General features: G+C 45.5%; 1 long non-coding RNA gene across 2 annotated transcripts in view; it reads right to left on the bottom strand.

Annotated features, from left to right (window-relative positions):
• The window catches only part of LOC105736479 (uncharacterized), a 135,820-nt gene that overhangs the window by 26,571 nt on the left and 90,574 nt on the right, over nucleotides 1-18,675 (bottom strand). Inside the window, exon 4 of one of the 2 annotated variants that reach the window (XR_015291647.1) lies at nucleotides 9,130-9,459. The exons of the other annotated variant lie outside the window; for it this stretch is intronic. This is a non-coding gene — a long non-coding RNA (uncharacterized LOC105736479). Of the gene's footprint in view, nucleotides 1-9,129; nucleotides 9,460-18,675 lie in introns of those variants that run through there. 2 annotated transcript variants of the gene reach the window in all.

Raw genomic sequence — 18,675 nt, 5'->3', positions numbered from 1 at the left:
GAGGAAAATGTTTTTTTAAACGTCGATCGATCGAATCGTCGATTGCTTCGGATGGAAGGAGAAGTTGACCGTCATCGGGAATTCATTCGGGTTTATTTTGATATTTCTTGACAAGTTTCGGGAACAAACACCGATTAACCCGTGTAAATTTGACGTTGTCCACTTTTAAACGAAACCATGGTTAATTACCTCCGCTCGCCCGGTGTAATTAAAATATTCCGCGTATCTCCTCTCTTCTCTCCTCTCGTCGCGTTTGATGTTCCATCGCTGCCTGCCCGGAAATTCGGTGAACACGCCTCCTCTGACCGCGCGCTTCCGTATTTTCGCGTTTACGTTTTTCGTATTTTCGTGTAACGAGGGATGATGCTCTGTATTATATATACCCCCGGCCAAAGTAGCCCACTTTGTTCCCAATTCGAGCCACTTCCGCCGGATAAATATGCTTGATTAATTTTCCATCACAAAGGTAGCAAGCCGCGGCTCCCCTCGTTCGATGAATTAACCCGCTCGAACTGTCCTCTTTCGCTTTAACCGAGAATCATTTCTTTTCTTTTCTTTTTGTTTTGTTCCTTATTTTATTCTAGTTTGACGAATTATCGTAAAAGAGGAAAAAAGGAGTCAAAGTTGGATCATCGTCGATCCAAAAATTCAAAAATTCGGAGAGGAGGTTCATCGATTAATCGTCGCGGAAAGAAACGATGGAAAAACACGGGGAATTTATTGTAAACCGAAGAAACTAAAAGCAATCGCAACGTCTCCGCCGAGGGAATATCACTCTTGTTGTCTGCGATTCGATGGGCGGTCGCCGGTTGAAAAATCGACTGAAATTGTAGCAGCTCGTAAACTCGCGACGAGTAGTCGTTATAAAACGAACCGACGATATTTTTCTTTTTTTTTTTTGGAATAAAAATTCTGAACTTTTCAGAGAATCCGCTCGAATTGTGCTCGAACCCACGATAAAGCGCGAGATGAGACCGTTCTTTATTGGTGGAAACAAGTCTCGCGGAAGGAGACGCTTTTCTGTCACGTACACTAATCCAACACGACGATCTAATAACAATTTCGATGCGTAAGCGGAGAATTCTAATTTATTCCTCGCTTAATACGTTTAGACTAATTACGTAATTTCATATTCGAACATTAAGATAATAATTGTACGTATACGGATAAGGTAGACACACTATAGACGTATCGACATTATAATCGAACGAGATATTTCGAAAATATTTCAATCTTAGACGGCCATCCTAACTTTTTAGATGAAAATAATTTTTACGATTACTTCATAGCCCCTCTATTATTGATTTTAGGGAAAATTTAATCGTTGAAAGTTACTTTCCATAAGTTACTTCGATGAATTTATTGTTCAAAGTATAACAAATAGTCGGAGATAATCCGCGATACCAAAATTATACAAATTATTATTCGAGCATTTTAATAATTTCACTTAAAACGAGTTTATTCTAGAAATTTTTAACTAGTTACTTTTTCATTAACTCCGGGTCACAGGATTATTATACGAAGCGTCTGAGGTGGAGATAAAACCGTTTCGCGAGCCTTTTTTTGCACCAGTGAACGGTACTTTCGATCAGCTTCTGCTCGACTCGTAAAACGCTCGAGTCGATAAACGTTGCAAATGCACGAGCACGAAGCAATCGTCTCGAGGAAACGTAACTCGTAATTCGGAGAGAGAGAGAGAGAGAGAGGAAAAGAAGAATGAACGTAAAATCTGGAAGAAGACGTCTATCGTGAATCGTTTATATGGAGTTAGGATGAGAGTGCTTAATCCGTACAAGTAGTCGTCTATGAATCGTGGGCCGTTTCTCGACGACGACTCTTGCGTTGCGAAACTTCACGCGCGTTAATTCGGGACGACAACCAGACGATTGTCAAAATTCTTACTCGTGCAGTGTTGCGTTCAGTCTGCGAGTTAAACCAAGTAGCAGAAAATACAGAGAACGTGTTCGAAAGAGATCGAGGCATCGCTTGTACAAGCGTAAATTTGTCGGTGAACGTACGTTTTCGTAACGAGAAATAATCAACGATGTATAAATTTGTACAAAGGAGACGAATAAAGCAAGGGGGAACGTACGAATTCCTGTTAAACGTAAGTCAAGATATCGAATAAGGAGAGAGAGAGAGAGAGAGAGAAAGGAAAAGGAACAAAGGGAAAAAAGGGTGAGAGAAATCGTGAATTCTGTTTAGTCCTGTTATGTTATTTATCATCGGTGGAAATGCGGGAAGCCATCGTAAGCCCCACTGGACTTGTTCTTATGAGGTCCTCGAAACCGGCACCACCCCTCCAGGGAATCCGAGAGCAGGGATTCTCTTCCCTGCATCGCATTTTATTTCGACCAGATAGACGTTTGCTCTCCTTCGTTCTTTGATCTCTCTATCCTTCTACGTCATTTGCAACTACGCCGAAGAAACTACGAGAGGAGGAAACTTGATAATTTTCTCGAGATGTTTGCTCGAGATGCCGTAAAAATACGAGAAGAAAGAAACTGGTGCTGAATAAAATAAAAATACAGTTGTAACAGCGAGCGGAAGGGTGTGGCGGAAAGAAGTTGGCAAGAAAAGTTGAAAAATGAGAAGAGCGATGACAAAGATGGAAAAAGACGTGAACGAATGTTATTGTTGGTTGATCGATCGGGATAGGATCGATCTATTTCCACGCATTTTTGCTTTTAATTTGTTCCGTTCAATCTCCAACTAATTTGCAATTACGACAGAGAGAGGGATTTTTTAATTAACGAGGAAATAAATTACATTGATATATCGAAACTAACGACGAAGTTTTCGGTCTTTCTTCTTAAATAATTATCTGTTATTCCTACAATCTTTCTTTCCACTCGCAATTCGAGAAAAAAACTTTCCACCACTGTATAAAGTGAAGAGAGAAGGAGGGCCAGCCATTCTTGCCATTCCTTCTTTCCAACACAGTAGATAATCAACACAAAGAGAAAGATGAGAAGAAAGAGACGCGTGTTCCGGATGAAAATGAACGGGAAATCGCGAAAGGAGAGAAGGGGGATGACAACAGGGCGGGTAGAGACACGGTTGATAATGAAGTCGTTTTCACGTTTGTTCTTAGAGATGAATCGGTGTAGCGAGACACGTAGAGTTCGTAGGCTCGAGAGGTCTCGTGGAAATTAACGTTCCAGCTGCGAGGATGGGGACGAGCACAAAGGATCGAAGGGGAGAAAGAAGAGACGTCGAAGGGTCGGTGGAACGAAGACGCTTAGTCTCGCTAGGCGTGGTGGAACAACTTTGCGTCATCCTTGCATTTTGCACAAATACTCGCAAATACTCTCTCCGCGATGTAAATATTTTATCGAGTTCGATGCGATTGGAATAGTTTCGGCTGCTCGATCGTTCGGGGAATGGTTCTCGAAATGGTTGGCTCGATAAAATTATGCGACCGCGAATAATGGAATTGAAATTTTTTTGACGAAAAATGTAATTCGAGTTGTGTAACGCGATTATGGATTATAAATAAGAAGAATACGCGTTATTTAAAAACGTTTCGCTTCCCTTTCCGCTGACAACGGTTCCAGAATTTTTCCACGCGGCAGATGTCCTATTCAAAAGCTCGTGAATTATTTATCGCTTACAGCTAAGCCTCTTAAAATATACAACAGGCAAAAGTAACCGGCAAAGTAAATGTTTTACCTCTTCAGAGAGGAAACGAGCAACATTCGACGTTCAGCATCTCAATCATCCATCATCGTTTTTTCCTTCACGTTTCCTTCCCGTCCCTCGCGTCCCTCTTCTTCGCGATGCTCATCCCATTTTCTTGCGACGAGATCGAGATCCGTCCGCGTGGCGGAACGACGAGACGGTTTCAAGGTGCGCGCAAAACTTCTCTCGAGATCGAACAGGGAAAGAATCCAATTGGTAACGTTAATACGTAGAAAAAAAAAAAAAAGAAAAAAGAAGCGAACAGTTTATTAGTCGAGCTTTCTCGAGGAGATTTTCGGATGGGAAAACTTCGAGGCATCGATCGAGCATTGCCGAGTTGTCCGAGTCGTCCGCTTTTCTTTCCCCTTTACCTTTGTCGAAACTTTCCGCGAGACACGGACACGGTTATCAAGCGGTCATCATTTGAAATTCAAAAGCGAGCCAATTCCAGGCCGTGCAAAGCCTCGAAATAAAAGTCACGGTGGAAAACAATGCGAACGAGCCTCGGTACACCCAGCGTATCGTTTCCGTTGAAAAGATATTCCAGCAGAAGCTTGCATCCGAGAATAGCCACTGTGGCGGGCTGGATCGAAGATTTATCTCGCCGTTGTCTCACCGAGCTGAATTCAGTCGGCCGCTCGGGGGGAGGGGGAGGGAGATTTCACGTTTTGTCTCCGTTAGCACGGTTTAGAAATCGCTGACTGATCGCTGGGATCGCTGGTAGGAAATATGTACGCGTTACCCTATATAAGTTCTTCCTTTTAACGAAGACGTGCTGAGTCTTCCGCTTTTAACGACCACCGCCTGTCCCTATCGTCTTCGTATTCCAACGATGAAAACGACGGAACGGCCGGAACTGGGGGGAACTTATCGATCTCGATCGACGAAAGGGCTCGGTCGAGGGGAGGGGAAAAAATCGCGGCTACAATTCTTTCCCTTCCCCCCCCCCTTCCCCTCCCCTAAGAATAACAACCGATAATAATCGATAATTCGCAGGCGGGGGTTCCATTATCGCCATTGTTATTTCGTTCGTTATTCAGCGGATCAAATAATCATTTTAAAACAATGTTCATTAAAGACCATCGTTATCGTTTATTGAAACAAATAAACAGCCACATTCCCCTCTCTCTCCCTCCTCCCGCCCAGTAACGAGGAACGTTTTCACGCGTTTATTCCCAAACGTTCGACCCAACAGTTTACAGAAATGAGAGAAAATGTTTGCCGCTGAATATTTCAAAGATCGCTTTAAACTCGATAAAATAATTTAATCCCCAACTCTGGACGAACCTTGTCCAGATCCACAATTTTCAACTTCTCTCGAATAGGAAATTGTTTTCACGGGGGAGAGAGAGAGAGACTCTTTCGCTAATCGATGCTAATCCGATAATGCAGCGAAGCGACTCTTAAAACTTTCGATCCGTCTTTAAACGCGTCGAGTCGTTTCGAATTATCGTCGTTGGAAGAAGATCGTCGTTTTTTTTCTCCTCTCTTTTTTTTTTTCCGTGGAAAAACGTTCGAAACTGTCATTATTCGCAATTCTAGAAATTCTCTCTGTCACGATTTATAAACGTGTCCAAGTGTATTTTTTTTTTTTTTTTTTTTTCGATAGCGTTCGTTCCATCGGCGGCTGATGATTAAAGCGGCTCGCTGAACCGTGAGTTACATTTTTGTCAGACGCATCTGGAATAATTCACGTGGGGAGGGGGGCGGAGTGTACACGTAATTGCCGGATGAAATTTCGGATGAAATTCTAATTGACGGTCTTTTTACGAAATCGTGAAAAACTTGCTCGTTCCGCGCAAATGATAATTAATAATACGAGTAATCCGTGATTAAAATGATTATTCGAAATATTTAACGATATCTAAATTTCGTTGCTGTTAATCGCAAAGCAAAACGCGTGTTGTATCCGTGATACAATCTGATAAAATATATAAAATTCGATCGAGGGAGAGAGAGAGAGAGAGAGAGAGTGGCCGTTAATCGAGAAAATAATCTCGTAGCGGATGACAATTGAATCGGCAGCATTCGTTCTAAGAAGATTCTCCCCTCTCGTTTCGCGAGAAAGAATTTCAAGCCGTTCTTGTAAACGTTTCCATCCAAGGGCGTGGGCCATTAGCAGCGTCGACATTTTATTTCGAGCTTCTCCTTTTTCTTCCCCGCCAATCCTCCTCTCAGGATTCTCTCCACCCAGCTTTTACTCGGTCGATGGGATAGAGGTTCTTATAGACGCGAGATATTAAATTCTCTCTCTCTCTCTCCGGATGCAGAGAATCGATTTACACCGTGGCCGGTGAATGTAAAGAGCCGGAGGATTCTTCTTCGGTGTTCGCGGATCGAGAAGGCCAACTTCGTTTTTTTCCCCAAAATTTCGACCGAGTTTAATTGTCATCGAACAAAGTTCCGCCCCCGAAATATCTTCCCCCGTTCCGGCGGAATGGATGGAATTCCGGGATGGATGAAAATTTCATCGAGTTATTTCTCGAGAAAGATGAAAAGACAAAATCGTGGAATAACTCGAATACCGAACGAAATTACAAATTTATTCGGGAAGAGGAAGGAGGACGGTTCCGAAGAGAGGTGAAATTAATTACTCGCCGAAAATTTTGTTTTATCACCGTATCAGAGAGGGAGAATGAAGAAAATGGCGCGCTTTTCCATTCCATTTATCGGTATAAATAACGCTCCAACTCTTTTTAAACTCTTTATTATTTCCCACGTTTGCCTGTTGCGCGAAGGATACGAAGCCAAGATATCACGTTTTAAACGAAACATAAAACTCGACCGTAACGGTCATAACGGTCGTTTTAGATGAAAACGATTCCTAACGCGTAAACGAACGTTATCGGCCCGACCCCCGCTTTTTCTCCACGCGTGCATGCAACGACAAAAAAGAAAGGAAAAAAAAAAAAAAAAAAAAAAGGAAACGAGCGAGCGGATTAAATACCCGGAAATAATCGAAATAATTGGAAGAGAAAATGTTGCACGTTGATCCTCTACGTTTTCGAGACATTGCATTAGCGGGCCGCGACGCATGATATATTTCCCGCTCGCGTGACGAATACGCGCCTCTCCCTCCCTCCGCCCTGTCCCCTCGACTCTTTACCTTCTCGTGCGCCTTTTTGCCCTGCGTTTTTCGCGTCTCCGCTCGGCACGACCCATTACCCTCTCCCGCCCATAGATCCCACCGATATTCCTGCTATTTACAACGAATCGAGGCGGATTCCACGGAATATCCAAGCAGGATCGACCGATTTAGACGGTTTCGGGGATAAACAAGCGGCGATCCGTATCGGCGTTGCATCGTTTCAAGTCACGAAACGGCGATATGGTCGTTCTGTTGTTCGTTCAATCGTGTATATATATATGTATATGTCTATATATATCCAAAGGCGGGAGAGAAGCAGAGCGATGTTTCATGCGACAGCGGTGGTACATTAATGTTTCGCGTCCCGATTTCGTTCTTCCTCCTCCTCCTCTTCCTTCTTTCTTTCACTGTGTCGCGACGTTATCGCGGATACATCCAACTCCCCGCCCCAACCTTCCGCTCCCAACCCTGCGGCCACGAATAAATAAAGAGGGTTCGCGTTTGTGAACGCGAATCGATATGTCACGGGGGAAATTTGTCTTAGAAAAATCCGATTGTGACGGATCTGGTCGCTCGATTCTAGAAACGGTTGTGCGGCACGCATCGAGAAGCAGCGAATATTTTGCAAAATATTTTGTTGTTTTCGATCGACACGAAACAACGAAAAGAATCCTTTTTCACCTTTTTCCTATGTAAGCTTATTTTTTTTTTCTTCTAAGTTTTATCGACAAGTTGAAATATTCCCTTCGAATTTCCACGAATCGAAGCTGTTAAATAAGATGCCACGCTTAATCTCTAAGGTCGTTTGCAGATATATATATATATATAGTAATTGTAAACACAGCCAAGCCACCGTCCTACGTGCAATGCACGTCTCGAGAAAAGACGAACTCGATGGAGAGAAAGAGAGAGGATTTCGTTCTTGTTATCCCTCGACAGGGGGGACGTTACGTTCCCTAATTCCACCCATTTATTTTTCACGCCACGAAAGAGCAAACATCCCCGCTGTGTACGCAGATTCCCTCGCCCGCACAAGATGGCGCGCAAGCAGCCGCATTCGATGCAGGGGATCGAAGCCGCTCGTTCGATCGATCTTTCCATCCACGGGATCTCGACGAATTCCTCATATCTTAATCGTGAGACGACGGAAAATCGCGAACGCTGTAAATCACTGCCGCTACAAATCCCGATGAAATTGATGAGATTTCCCGCCGATCGAGATAAAATGAAAAGATGAACGGAAAGATGATATGGGACAGGACAAGGTTATTTAGAGAAACGGGTGTATATCATATATACGGGCGGTTTTTAGCGAGGTGGAGGAGTTTAATTAGTTGTTTTCGTCTTTGGTGGAGGCGACGAAACGTCGAACGAGCGATCGTACGTTTTTATCGCGGATAAAATCGGCCCACGATTGGCGAACAACGCCGCCGGTTATTTGGAACAAGAAATGGAACGAGCGGTTGTTTGCGGAATTCGTACAAGTTTCGCGAGCTGCGTTGCAATTAATGTTCTTTTGAACGCTCGTAATTTATAAATAGTTGGGCCAATTCTTTACATTCATCATTTCCATAAGTGCGCCCTATCGAAACAGAAATTTTTAAATTTCGATATTTTTCATTACTCGTTAAGGATTTACTCGTTGTACACGAGTAGTATTCTCTCGTAAAACGATCAAAATACGCGCATACGTCGAAAAAAAATAAATAAACTTTGGGTGGAAATTTCGTATTCGACGGGTGTTGTACAACCGATTTCGATAATATTTGCTAAAACCGAATGCCCGAACATACGTATACGATCGTATAATTTTCATTCACCGACGCAGACCACGGCTAACTAATGTCCAGCAACGATTGTCAATATCCCGCGACACAACCAATGTCCCGTAAACGTCTTAGATTTATGCTCGAAGCGGGGAGGAGAGGTGGAGGGAACGGGCGCGTGTCTCGAAACACTAGTAAGTCAATTACGCCGGCGATAATTATAACCTGACAGTTACAATCATCGTTACCGTGAAATTGCCAGACTAATGTAGCCGGTCAACGGTAGTCTCGTGGCGTGGTGCGGCTTCGGTTGTGCCGTCACTAATTAGCAACGAGATAGCTGCCTCTAACGAGTGACCTAAGGCACCACCCGTTAATGCGCCAACCTGCAAATGAAACCGTTCATTTCTGTCGCCACTTACGTCCGTTTACCGCTTCGCTCCGTATCGCGAAAGGATTCGTCCGTTTCTTTTTCTTTTTCTTTTTTTTCGTCTCAGATCTTGTTCATCCAGATAGATTTTCCCCGGGATAGGGAAGGAAATTATAAATTTGAATCGAATTGTTACGTCGACAAGACGCGATCGTTTCACCAAATATTGTGCAATAAATATTTTAATTTAATTTTGCCAAGTGCTTCTCGATCATCGAAATAATAGAAAATATCCGACGGCGATAGTTGGATGGATGGTTTAATCCCTTCTTTTCCTTCCTCGTCGCTTGAAAAAGCGTAATTTATCACTGGTCCTTGGGGAAGGGATAGTTCTTTACGAGGTCTGAAACATTATTACGCAGGGAGTTGGACGTTTCTCCTAATTTATCCCATGTCTTGGTCCGTTCGCCTCTTAAATGACGCTCCCCAGCGTCTCGCTCCAAGTCGAAACTTTTTCTCTCGACATTCAGATTTCCGTTGGAATAAACATCTCTCTTCAACAAACAGACACATATTTTTTTAACACCCGAGTAATTTCTTCTTATTCTTATTTACGTTCGAAAGTAACGAAGTTTCGTTTCGAAGAGGCTCGATCGCAAGAAAATATAACGGCCGGAAAATTTTTCGATAAAACTTTCAACGGAGGAATTAAAATCGGTAGTTAAACGAACCGATGCGATTCGCGAACTGTTTACAACTGTTCATCTCCGATCCTTGTGAACCCGCGCGGTCAAAGCGTTTCATCCTCGATCCGACGTGGAAGAAAAGAAGACGCGCAACAGATTCTCGTCGTCTATCAAATGCCTCCATCCTTTTCCACGATCGAACCTGTGCAAGGAATCTCCGATCGATCTCGCGAAAGATCGTTGCGATTTATTTTCGATTCCGAATCAAAGTGAAGCGAAGAGAAGAGAGAGAGAGAGAGAGAGAGAGAGAGAGAGAGAGAGAGAGAGAGAGAGAAAACGAAGAATGGACGTTGTCGGTTTAATTAAAATTCAGTGTGAGCCGGATCGTGGCGAGGACTGGGTATTATATAAAATTACACCCCATTCGAGCGTGAATTAACAACATCCTGTCTAATAACCGTCATCCACCGTAGTTGGTAGCTTCGCAGCAAAAACGACCAAGCATCGACGATTATTGCCGCGATCAATAGCTTCGAATGACGAAGCGATTACTTTTGTGCCGGCGTTCTTTCGCTTCTTCGAAAGGAAACGAGAAGAAAAGAGGGAAGAGAGATGACACGATTATCGTTCGAGGTCTTTTCTCTTTTCCACTTCGGAAGAAAATTGGAAGAGGAGAGACGAAAATACGGGATAACGCGTTAAATGGGATAATAACGGGAGTGAATCGTTCCTCGACCCTGTCGACGAAGGGAGAAGGTTTACCTTCCAGCTTCCCTCTGTGAAAAAGCTACGATGAGACGAGTCGACGGAAGAGGAAGAATCACGAGAGAAGTCGCAACGACGTAAACAACGACCGAGATCCATCCGTAAATAAGACACCGATCGATTCCGACCCTCCTCGTTCTTCGCTTTTTTTCAATCCAACCGCGTTCGATCGATCCCTCCCCACTTCTCGTGCCCCTAATAATTCCATTTCTTTTAAGAGTTCAGCGCGACACGGCTGATATGATCGGCCATGATAATAAAAATCACGACCTGTGTTGTGCATCGGCCGGGGAAAAGTTCTGGGGCGAAATGGACAAGGAGGTGGGGGGGTTGCTCTTAGGGTTGCTCGTAAATCCGAATCTTTCGATCGGATCGAGCTATTTCTTCCTATTTTTACGATTATCCTCGATTTACGAGAAATAATAATTCTCTTTCCAAGAGAATTCTCCTTTCTCCGCCTCGCCTTTATCCATGAATTGGATAATATCCGGGACAAACAATATCCCCTCCCCTCCCCAAAACGTCTTAGCCAATTTACCTTCAGGTTCCTCGACTTTGGTTTAATCAACTGTGGCCCCTTCATCCTATTTGCCCCGTAATCCTTTACTCCAAGTTAACCTTGAACCGACCACTATTCCGTCGACCGGAATTAATACCGGCAACACGAGTTTCTGTCGTGTACACCGCCATCCCCTTTCACCAACTTCGATCGTTGGAGATCTTGGGAGACTAGGGGTGGAACTAGGTTGGCACGCCTATGATCGAGCGAACCGTGGATAAAAATAACGGAAGACTGGCGATTCGATAAAAGGGAAATTAGACGAATCGAAACGAGGAAAGTTTTCCTTTCGCGGATCCTTTCCTTTTGGATTCCAGGGCGAATTCCACGAAGAGAGGGGAAGGCGAGGCTTCGTGAAGGGGGAAGTTGGATCGGAAATCGGGAGAGAAAGTTGGTGTGGGGTGGCGCGAGTGGACGGCGGGGGGGAAGAGGATGTTCGGCGAGGGGATGGAAACTTTTGCAACGGTTCCTGTTTGTACGAGCGGTCGTTTCCTGTCGTCCGGCTCGATGAAATCGCGCGGAAAACTACGTTTTAAATTGGCTCGAGAGGCGTGGAAGGGGGTCGGACGACTGTTGCGCGCTTCCACCACCGGTCAACGCCGCTTCCTTAATTCCAGTTCCGCCGCAATTAACCAATTAGATCGAAACTTTGGAAAAAGTATTCGACGGGAGAAAAGGATCGAACTTTTGCCCCAATTTTTTTCTCTTTTCCTTTCTTCGTCCGATATCTAGCCTCGCTTTCGCGAAATCGAGTTTCGTGAATTTTGCATCGAGAGATTCGTTGCGGCGTCGATTCCAGAAATTATCTTATTATTCTTTCTGAAATGTGACCGAGGCGGCGGCCCATTCTCTGGCGAGGTAACGAGGGAGCGAGATTTACGAGGAGCCACCAGGGATCAAAGAAATCAAGCGGAGTGTGTATCCCCATTCCCTAAATCCGCGCGCATCCCTCTTCCGTTCGTCGATAAATACTTTATCGAATTCGACGCAAAATATGCGCCGTGATTCCTCTTCTCTTCTGTGAAGGAGATCGAAGAGACGAGTGTTGTTCGAGGAGGAGGGAGGGAGGGGGGGAAGGAAGAAAGGAATACGGTCTCTCAAGATTCGAGCTCACGATCTCTCACGATCCAACGAGCTTTATCGCCCGATTAATTCATTACAACCGATTCGAAGGGGCGATCGTCGTAACGCTGCTAAAGATCGCACGAGCATTTATTCGCTCCCCGTTTACTTCCGTTCCATAAACCCGACTAGTTGGGAACCCGATCGTAAAGCATCCTTCCCTCCCTTCGCCGAATCTTCTTTCTTTCGCCTAACTCCGTAATTAACGATTACACGTCACCGATGCTTTCCACGCCCAATTATAATATTTCGCGGAATATTTCGCGGAAAATTCGAAAATTCGATCGATTGTTATATCCTGGTTCGAAGGAATTTTCGAAAGGAAGGAGCGAAAATCGAGAAACACCTCGAATCACCTCCTTCTTCCGTCATCCGCTCAAGAAACGAGAGTCAAGAATCTTCGAAAAATACCCTCTCGACATTACCTGACCCAACCTCTCGAGACCGTGGCTGCCGATCGAAGGTAAAGGGTGCGGAACAAGTGGATCGGCTCGATCGCATTCGTCGAGAGAGAGAGAGAGGGGGAGGGGGGAATTCGCGTATCGCGGTCAACGAGGATAATTGGATCTGTATGGAAACAGGCAAACCCTTTAATCGAAACCTTGCCTCCCCCTCGACGTTTCAACCATCTCTCGCGTATTCCAATTTACGTCACCGTGATCAAAGGAGGCGGCGCGCAAACTTCCAACCCCAAGTTTCGTTAACTCTTAGGAGGAAGAGTACAAAGCGGCGTTGAAATTCTTGACGCGGAGACGAGCGGAAAGAAGATCGAATGCGAAATTCGAAGGGTTGGTCGAGTTTCTGTCAATGAAATTTCCGTGCAAACTTGCCGAAATATTGGAAATTATCAACCGCGACGCCTCTGTACTCGTCCATTTCTCGAGAAGAATCGAGTTTAAAATTTAAAGTCGATCGAACGACTCGTAGACTCGGAACACGAGATAACGATTTTGTAAATTCGATCGAGGAATTTATATTTGATCGGCTCGTCCCTTTTTTTTTTTTTCGATTCTTCCAAAGGAAGGATTCGGATTCGATGGATCCAAAGGGGGGTAAGGGGTAGGGATTCGTAGAGGAAAAAAGGTATCGATCGTATCGAGTTTGAACGATTGGGAATCTCGAACGGGTGGGATACCGAAGGCTGGAGGAAGCGGAATCAGTCATCGGCCGTATAAAACGTGGCCGTATAGATCGTGATAAGATTTCTCTCCTCGAGGAAATATTCGTTCGAATAAATTTGATCGAATATTTATGTGGTGGCGGCGGAGCAACGGGTCGGTTGACAGCCGCATAACCGTTACGACAGGTCGATATCGAGATTTCTTTTTCGACTCGGATTCGAATCTCCCTATCCACGCCGATCGATCCGTACATATATCGATACTTCCACTCGATTTCCCTTCTTCCGTGATTCTAGCGAAGAAAGAGCAGCCATGCTTGCCACACTCTGATGATCGCCTCGTCAACGCGCGTTCCGATCCGATTTCTGCGAGGAACGGATGCTTTCGATTCCAAGGGAAAACATCCTTCGAGTCGTAATAACGGCCGACGATTCTTGAATGGACCGGGTTGAAATCGCGCCAAATAGCCACGGCCGATCATCAAACTTGCTCCTCGATGAAAGGAAGGAAGGAAGGAAGAAAGAGAAACGGTGGTTTCTCGCCTCGAATGTTACGAAAAATTTCACTTCATCTCTTTCTCGATAAACGCTTATATTAAGATTAAATAAATTTTAAATATCCCTTTCTTTTTTTTTTTTTAATCTCGAATTTTCCGCTTTAAACCCTCGGATCGAGATTACCGTCGAAAGGACGGACGGCGATATTTCCTATTGCTTTAAAAAAAAAAAAAAAAAAAAAAAAAAGAAACATTGGCGCGACACTTGCTGCGCGACCAAGTGTTCGAAATAAAATTTAAATCGAGGACAAAACAAAAGGAAGGTGGAAACTTTACACCACTTAGAGGTATCCCGAGGTATCGAGGGCGGAAGAGAACGGGGCGAGAGAAAGCCCACGAGAAGGAAGTTCGATCCTTTTGCTAGGGTTCAACGATGCGGCTGCGTTCTATCCCCTCGACAGAACCTCTTCCCCCCTCCTTCCACCCCGTGAACCCCGTTCCTCCATCATCCTAGCCGCTTAGCCCGAGTGCCGCGTGCATTTACGCGAACGTGAAATTCCACGAGCCACTTCCTCCCCGATTGTTTGCGTTAAAAGCGGAAACTCCTTCTCCCTCCCTCCTGTCCCCAAATACCGCGTCGTGCCCCCCTTACACCCTTGATTATCCTTCGTCTTCCCTTCGACAGTTTCCCACCGTCTTCTCCCTCTCTCGCCCTCCTCCAATTGCTTAAACTCGCTAACGGAATCAATTTCGCGGCATTTTCGTAACGACTGCTGCGATTATATTTTACGATCAAAGAAACGTGATACATGTCGAAAATTATATTGGAAAAGTACTCTCCTCGATTGCGAACAACTCTTGAATTCGATGTTTAGGAAGTTTTATGTTTAAAGAGCGATAAATAGTATCGAGGCCTTAATTAATTCCTAATTAATTAATGAAAAGATCGTGTCGTAGAGGACGTACAGGACGTTTCGTCGTTTCGAAATTATCGTTCCGATCTTGATAACACAACTTGTACGAGTATCTTTGCTACGCGCACACGATTTAATTTTTAAAATGGCGAAAGATAAAAACGTTTCAGATCCGAATGGCCCGAATTTCTCCGAGTTTTCGAAACGAGGGCGGTAAAAAGGGGACGCGATCACGGAAAAATCGTGATTGCCATCTCGCGAGCGAGCGGCAAAAAAGGAATTGTTTATATCCTTGAACGACTTTTGGCGGGGAAGGAACCGGCGAAAAAATCTCTCTCGCGATAGCGAAGAAAATTCGGTGGCCACTTTCAATTTGCCCGATGCGCTCCCCGAACGATCGACCTCCAACGATGGACTCGACGTTTCACGACTTTGTTTACTCCGCGTCGCGGCGGCCAACTACGAAACTACGATCCGGGAAGGGAAATTTGGTTAAACGAAATCGCCGGACCGCGAGCTAACATCCCTCCCTCCGTCTTTTTAAAAAATTAAAACGAGAAAAATTAAATTCGAGAAAATTCCTCTCCCCTCGAGAGGACGTTGCAATTCCCTTCCCCAGAATTTAAAAATAGAATAGAAAACGATCAACGCAGAGGGAGAGGGAGGGAGGAGAGGGAAAAGAGGGTGAAAAATCGCGCCACGCTTTTACCACGATCGTGGTCGCAAGTCTAGAAAACAGAAGGTCTGGAAAACTGGTGAAAAGAGTGCAGCACGCATGACTAACGTCTACTCGATCGAGAAGTTGGATCGAAGTGGCGATGGCGAGTGGTGACTCAGTGGTGGGCCATCTCTAAAAGCTCCACCTTTTACGCTCTTAAGAGCTTCATTATCACGTTATCCTCTCCCCCCTCCGTGTTATTTTTATCCGATTTCGAATTTCTTTCTCCATTTCTTCGTTCCATTCGTTCGAATCGAATTTCTCCTCGGCTCCTCGTTGCGCGAACGATGATTCGTGTTCGACACCACCAGCCCCGTGATCCGGTTATCCCGAGATCGAAACGCAAACGAATACAAGAAATACAAGAAGCTTTCCGCGAGAAGAACTTGGATTTCGGTTTAATGCCCTCCTCCTGAATGAACGGGTCGATTGGATAAAAAGGGAGTCGAAAACGAGACGAGGATCATTTCTTTGATCGAAGACTCGATCGAGCGAGGTATGCAGAGATGGCGTGTATTTCCCAAGTATCGTGAAATATGGTCGAAATGGCGGTGTTGTTGCAACAGTTGTTCATAGTTGCGCGATCGTGATTTACGAGGATGGACCGCTCGACCAATTAATCGGTCCGATCGAGATTATATTCCTTCCCCTCCCTCCCACCCCCAGGGAGGGGAAAAGTGCTGCGTGCACGCGCGTCCGCGCGTTCGAAACTGTGGAAGAAGCGCGGGAGCGATTGAAAATGGGCGGTGATCGGGCACCGATTTCGCGGAATAATTTACGCGGGAAGGGAGAATGGGAAGGTTGTTTGATATTTCCGTGTTGCGGGTCGGAATACGGCCGGCCGCATAATTAACAAGTTTATCATGCGGATGGACACGCGGACCCCCGGACGATTCGATTAAAATGTTTTCACCCAATGTACTTAATGCCACGGCTCCAATAATAATCAACATCGAACCGGATTCCTATTGTTTCCTAATTATCCACGTAGTTGCACAACGTCATCGCCCCGCCCGACCGATTAATAATCGTTCGAATTGCGTTTTTCGCGCAAGAAAATCGTTAACCCTCGAAAATTTACTTCGTCCATTCGATCGATAATTATCCAAATCGAGATTTTTTTTTTTTAGCTCTATCTCGTTGCCACGAGGTGAATCGGCCGTTCTCGAAACGCGGAGATCCGGCCGAATCCACGCGGTTGAACGAAATTCGCGACGTGCATCGCGAGCAAATCGGCCATCTTCCTTCCGCGGGCTAAACGGGAATAAAACGGTTGGTCCACGCGCGGGGGGAATAAATTTGGTCGAAGCCTAGGAAAGAATTCGAATTTATCGTTCGCCAACGAGAAGCTGACCGCTATAAACGTGTTCGTCGCGACAAATTCCCTCCCCCTCCTCTCTCTCGTTTGCGATGACAAATAGGAAAAACGTGTCGCGCGAAGGGGAAACAGGTTTGAAAACGCGAGAACGAGGAGACGGGACGGGACGTTCGTGTTCGAGGGAGCGCGAGATTAAAGAAAGTGGCGCTTAACCCAATTTCACCCGAAAACTATATCCAAAGGTATTCGCCTACGTTTCTCGATTATTAATTTTACGAGCCGTGCCTTCGGGGGCAAACTCCCGTGCAAGTTTAATCGCGGCTTTATTCGGCGCGCGGGACGAGATGTTGGAGGCGATACACGTACGCGGCCGATTAAAAATTCACGCGAACCTTTCTCTCTGCTCCACGGACCGTTCTCCTTTTTCGCGGGAATCACGGCTGCAAAATATTCGGAGAAACGCACCGCGATCATCGTCCGTTTCGAGAAAGAATCGATCGAACGTGGGCGAACGTTGGACGAAACTTTGATCGACCTTCGATTGGGATGGAAAAAAAAAAAAAAAAGGGAGAATTAAAATCCCTCGGATAAAGATAAAATCCGAAGGATGATCCGATCCTCGTCGATAATCCGGGCAATAAAGTTTTCTCTGAAACCCGTCTTGCTCCGTTCAAGGCTGATCGATCGATCGACACGGATGCTGAGAGAGGAGCGCTCGAGGAGTGGTCCAACTATCTGCTCGAAATAGCGGAGGTTCGTGGAACGAGCGAAACCACTCTCCGGGAAAGGGGTTGTGGAAAATAGGTGCGGCGCTAAGCTAGACGTCCAGCGGACGGAAGCCGCAGTGTGCTTTCGCGGTCACACGCCGCCTGCATCGCGGCTCGAGTATGCAATTGCAGCTGTAAGGGACCACCGCTCCTCCTCTCCGTGGAATTTACATCGCTCGCATACTCGCGTACGACGAAACGAACTCGTACTACCACCCGTTTCCCAAGAACTACCCACTACGACTCCCTTCCTCTCTACGAGCCGCTCGATGAACAACATCCGACCATCGTGACGAGACTCGTGCAAATTAAACGTCCAATGCCCCTACCCTACTTTTATTTTCTAATTTTAAGAAAAATTCCACGCCAAAGATGGAGCAATCGAAAAGGGCTTAAAGCGCTTTCTTCTTCTTCTTCGTAGAAGAAGATTCGTTATATCGATCTATCACTCTGTTCATCTGGAAATTGAGAGATCGAATCTCTTACTTTTTCACGGAGCTCCTTTTACATTTGCGTAAAAAAATTAGCGAAACCTTTTATTTTAAAACTTTCTGAATTTCCAAGGTTTCGAGTAATATCCCCGCTAAGAATCAAACAAGAGGAAATAGTTCCATTGGAAAACCGGTACGCGGGGGACGGAATGGCGGATAAATCCGGGGTAATAGTTACAAGAGCGTGGACGATCTCAAGGAACGAAGGGAGTGGTATCGAGTGCAATTGCTCAGCCCCCGTGTACCGTTTCAGAAAGGAAACCGCTTTTGCTCCTGACACTGGTGCTATTTATGTTCGCCATTCTTGCCACAGAGTAACCACACACCATCCTCCAGAAATTCGGTCCAATCCCTCCCCTCCCTCTCCCTCCCTCTCTCTCTCTCTCTCCTCCTACTCAGGTATCCTCTGACTGATTTGTCTATAAGGCACGAGAGATCCTCCAGCAAATTTTCTATATAGCGCCCTCTCGAACCTGGCGAAATGGCTCTTCGATACGAGGCCATTTCCCGGGGAAACAACCTCCTCGAGACGTCCCATTTGAGCGTGTTCCCGCGTCTCGGGGGGGGGGGGGGAGGGGACAGAAAGCTATTAGCCACGCCACCTACTTCTTGCGTTTGGAGTTTCCAGGTCGGTGGAGGGGAGGGATTTCTCGCTGTCACAATTTACGTAAACGCATAATTCTTCTTCTTCTTCTTCTTCTTCTTCCTCCTCTTCCACTTGCACTTATGCAATAGGAACAACGGGCCGCGCCTGGCTGGCTCGTAAAGATAAAAAATTGTCACCAGCCAGCCCGAGATTGCTCGCTGCCCAAC

Source organism: Apis florea, unplaced genomic scaffold (genome assembly GCF_048593485.1).
Source record: "Apis florea isolate Af1SG1 unplaced genomic scaffold, ASM4859348v1 contig_2495_pilon, whole genome shotgun sequence".
NCBI lineage: Eukaryota > Metazoa > Arthropoda > Insecta > Hymenoptera > Apidae > Apis > Apis florea.
This window is presented reverse-complemented; position numbering and strand designations above follow the sequence as displayed.